Below are 4,691 nucleotides of genomic sequence, written 5' to 3'. Positions count from 1 at the left end.
GTGTTATGGCCCTGAGGTGGGATGGAGAGTATCAGGAAAGACAACGCCTGGAGCGGATTCTCATGAGGCAAGATGGCTCAGAGAGTTGAGAGAATTAGCTGCTGTGTGCATGACAGGGACCTGAAGGAAAGGGGGAGCATTCTGAGAAATCCTATGAACAAAGAACGTCTCCCTATTTTCACAGGTTTTGAGGGGCCTGCAGTAGGTTCCACAGCATGTGATTTAGTCTGGCTTAACCTACACGCCAAGGAATGAGGTGCTTGGGAGTCCCACAAATGTATAAGTTACTCTTGGAGCTGGGGGGGTGGGCTGGGCTTGTTTCTCCCCACTCCTCGCCTCCCCAGGCCTGAGTGTGAGGCTAGCAATGTTCACAGAAGGGGCCTGTCAGCTGCCCAGGAGGAGTCTGATTCCTGAGGGGCAGCTAGAGGGGCTGAGATTTGGCATCCATGTGGAGTACCCTTTCCTAGCTCCCCCTAGCTTTCTTGTTTTCCCACCTGCACACAGACCTCTACACAGCGTAGCTTGGGGTTGCCTGCTTTTGAACTTTGAATGAATGGGATTATGTTGCCTGTATATGTTTTTTTTTATATCATATTTTGTCTGCGTCACAACATCCATAGCCAGGTCACCCAAGTGCCTGCATCTTGTTCATCTCACTGCTGTGCACAAGTTCATGAATGCACGCACCACAATCTGTCCAGTATCCTTCCTGGTAGATACCTAGGTTCGTTCCAGAAACCAATTCCTCTAGTGTTTATATACCTACAAGTGGGCATTCCTTATGACCAGCAAACACGCTGGCGGCTTGTAGAGGATCTTTTGATGGGTTTCTTTCGGGTCGGCTGTGTCCTTTGCCCATCCCTATATGGTTGTTGCATTAGGTTTCTGTAACAGACAAAAATACCTGAAATAGAGCTGGAGAGATGGCTCAGTGGTTAAGAGCATTGCCTGCTCTTCCAAAGGTCATGAGTTCAAGTCCCAGCAACCACATGGTGGCTCACAACCATTTGTAATGGGGTCTGGTGCCCTCTTCTGGCCAGCAGGCATACACACAGACAGAATATTGTAAACATAATAAATAAATAAATAAACAAATAAATAAATAAATATTTAAAAAAAAATACCTGAAATAGGAACATAAGGGAAGAGGCTTTGATGGCACAGCTCCTGAAGTTCCCATGCCACCCGTGGTCCCGCAGTTCCAGAGAGTTCAGATGCTTTGGTTTGTGGCATTGTGATGAGTCTGTGGCAGAGCAAACTGGTCCACCTCTTGGTGACTGGGAAGCAGAAAGGAAGGAGCAGGGAGTCCCAAGGGGTCAAGAGCATGTCCCTCAGGTCATCCACAAGACCATAAGTCCTAAAAGGTCTACCATTTCCCCACCACCACAGACAACCAAGCCTTCAACACATGACCTCAGGGAGGACATTGAAGATCCAAATCATAACAATTAATTGTCTGCCCCGCCTGCGGGTAAGGAGACTTTAGAGGGCAAGTGGGAATGGGATGGGACAAGAGTCACAAGAGATGGAGACACGACAGGATTCTGATCAAGTCCTGCTTATTCAAGGGAATAACGCAGGTAAATACAGGGTAAGGAAACGAGGAACTTCTCCTTGTGTATATGGGTAACTAGGCAACTTACTAGGCAACAAGTTCTTCGCGTGTATATGGGTAACTAAACAACTTCCTAGGCCACCTAACCATGGTCTAACTGTCAGGCAGAATGCAGCAAAGTCAGGATGTTCAGAACACAGAAACAATGGAGCAATAACTCCTTGCAGAGTTAGTATTTGACAGATCAGAACAGCAGGAGAAGCCAAGCACAACAGGGTGGGTGAACTGATCCAGGGAGCAGTAAATCTCCCACAATTGTCTATTAGCAATTTGTTGTTTATATATTCTTGATGAGGCCTCCAGTCACTCATGAATTGCAAAGGCCAGCAGGCCTTTTTATTCTAATTCTGCAGTTAGTTTTCTCAGCAATATAGTCTTCCTATATCTCATCTAATAAGCCATCAAGATGCTATTCTCTTGACTGACCTTTTAAGTCTTCTCGGTCTGGGCTCTTTTTGGTTTTCGAGACAGAGTTTCTCTATGTAAGAGTCCTGGCTGTCCTGTAACTCGCTCGTAGACCAGGCTGGCCTCGAATTCACAGAGATCCTCCTGCCTCTGCCCCCCCAGTGCTGGGATTAAAGGCGTGCTCCACTACTATCAGGCTCTATATGGTTGATAGAAAGTTGATTTATTTTTCGTAGATAAGGAATTCAATTTCTCTCCCCTTGTAGCAGGTGCCCAGGCCTCCTAGTTGAATAATGCTTCCTTTCATAGTTTCTGAAGTGATTTGGGAGGAGGGACACACACGGTGTGCGTGTTGGCTCTTCTTACACTCCCGTGGGTCTTAGTGCCGCCTGCTCGCCTCTTGAGTCAAGAGGCATATTTGATTCTCCTTTGCACCAACCTCATTATTTCCTGGGTACCAATCCCACATTTTATTTGGGTTATGGAGCTTTATAACCTGCCTTAACACTGAGAACACAAGTCCTCTTAGCTTGTTCTCTTTCAGGAACAATTTGGCTCTTCTTGGTCATTTGGAATCTCATAAATGTTAGAATCAGGTTGTCAATCTACGGTGTTTTTTTTTTTTTTCAAAAGCAAAAAACCAGATTTGGTTTAATATGGCAACAACAAAAAACAAACCCAAGCACTACACACTAACAACATAATATAACCCAGGAAAGGGGGCATGCAGAGGCTACAGTCATAAGCTAAATCTTTACAGGGGACCACAGAACTGCCTATGACCCCGTTGTGGCAGTGGCAGTACAAGCAAGTACTATATCTGGAGATGCCAATTCCCACCCCAGCAAAACCTTATTTTCATACAATAGTAAAAGGCATAGTCACTTAAGAGTATGCAGTCCTCACAATGAAGAAGTGGACCTGTTGCGTTTTGGTAGCTTCACTGACTTTTTTTCCAAGCTGCTGGTACTACAGTAACAACCACCAAACAAGGTCTCATGGCTTCTGGCTGATGCGGGCACCTTCAAGGGCACAGATGTGAATTTCCATCAGTCTCAGTCTTGGCTGCAGTTCCGTACTTCATTCCACAGGAGTAGGTAATGACAACAGCTACCCACACCTGAGATTCCCTTTATCCTTGGAGGCTCTTATTTAGGACCCTGTTCCTGTGAACACACGTTGTCCTCCAGGTGTGGGGTAGAAAGATGCAGGCTGGCAACAGGAGAGGGCAATCACTTTCCCCTTCTCAGGTGCCCAGGCTCGTCCAGTGTGGAACTGCAGCTGAACCCAACCACTTGAGTCTGCAGGAAGGCTTCTCCTGTGGACCACACACCACAGTTCCCCTGTGGGAGCAAAGCATGGGTCTCGGGTGTTGTAATGGACTGCAGGGCCTCGTTCTTCCTAGCATTGGCTACAATTCTGGCCCAAGACGCCAACACTGCCTCAGAGGCAGTTGTCGTCACAACGGTCATGCTGACTTCTCCACAGAGGACAGGAGGTTCAGTAAGGGCAGGCATCTGCTCCTCAGGTACAGGGACCACTTCAAGAGGAACTATATCACCTGAGGACAAGGCTCTTGTTCCTCCTCCATCTCTGTTTTTACTCTTTTCCAACATGTCTTCACCCTGGCCTCTTTTGGTGTGTCAGGAATGTTCTCTAAATCAGCTGGCCTTTGCTTCTCAGCTTCGCCTTCTTGTACCATGCCTGCAAAAACATCTCGGTGAATCGGGTTCACTGGGGGCAGATGATCCGGTAGGGGAGGAACTGGTACCTTCCTAGGAGTGGGTTTTGGAATCTCAACACCTCGTGCTTTCTAGTTTGATTTACAATCGTCCTCTTTTGGTATCTTTTTTGGTCTTTTCTGCATTGCAGGGGGCTTTGCAAAGGATGTGCTCAGTTGGCTAGACATCTTGTGCTGTTCAACTGTTACATACACTGTATATGACTGCCATGGTGAACTCTCAAGGGGCATCATTTGTTGTCTGACTTATGAAACAGGGAAGCAATGGTTGGGGGAAATGAGGGAGCCAACAGGAAAAGCAGGCTTGTTGGCAACACAATTTTACTCATATTGCTAGGAGATTCCTTTTTTAAAAATTCTATCTTTCAGGACAGGGTTTCTCTGTGTAATGGCCCTGGCTCTCCTGAAACTCACTCTCTTCAGGCTGGCCTCAAACTCAGAGTTCCACCAGCCTCTGTCTCCGAGTGCTGGGATTAAAGGCGTGCACAACTTGTGAGTCCCCAGCGAGGCTATTTTAAGGAAAGAAAAATGTTCTAATTGCAATCTTAGCACTTGGGCAGCAAATGTAGGAGGATCACCATGAGCCTCAGGCCAAGTTTAGCAGACAGAGCAAAACCAAAAGCACAAGATGAGATACAAACAAAGCAATAGGAAGAAAGTGACAAAGGCAACAGAAAACGAGTTGACTTTGGGGGGAAGAAACCTGTCTCTTTCTCCACTGGTAACTCTTACCCCAAAGATTGCTTTCCCTCAGTCCTTGGTTCAAATTCCACTTCAATTCTTATACCTTACTCCCTCAGTCTCAGTTCAAGTATTACTTTGTTGGAATCCCTTTCCAGCTAAATCAACCACATACTGCCTCATTTCTACCTGCCAATTTCAGCTTTCTATGAGGTTCTTTCTGTGAGCTGACACCATCTGATTTTGAAC

The 4,691-nt window shown here is 46.5% G+C and overlaps 1 pseudogene; it reads right to left on the bottom strand.

Moving 5' to 3' along the window:
• Positions 1-2,577: 2,577 nt before the first annotated feature.
• Positions 2,578-4,274, bottom strand: LOC126502361 (developmental pluripotency-associated protein 4-like; annotated as a pseudogene).
• Positions 4,275-4,691: the final 417 nt, after the last annotated feature.

Source organism: Alexandromys fortis, unplaced genomic scaffold (assembly GCF_014885135.2).
Source record: "Alexandromys fortis isolate MF-2015 unplaced genomic scaffold, M_Fortis_MF-2015_v1.1 scaffold_9, whole genome shotgun sequence".
Taxonomy (NCBI): Eukaryota; Metazoa; Chordata; class Mammalia; order Rodentia; family Cricetidae; genus Alexandromys; species Alexandromys fortis.
Note: the sequence above shows the minus strand (reverse complement) of the source record. Positions and strands in the feature narration are given on the sequence as shown.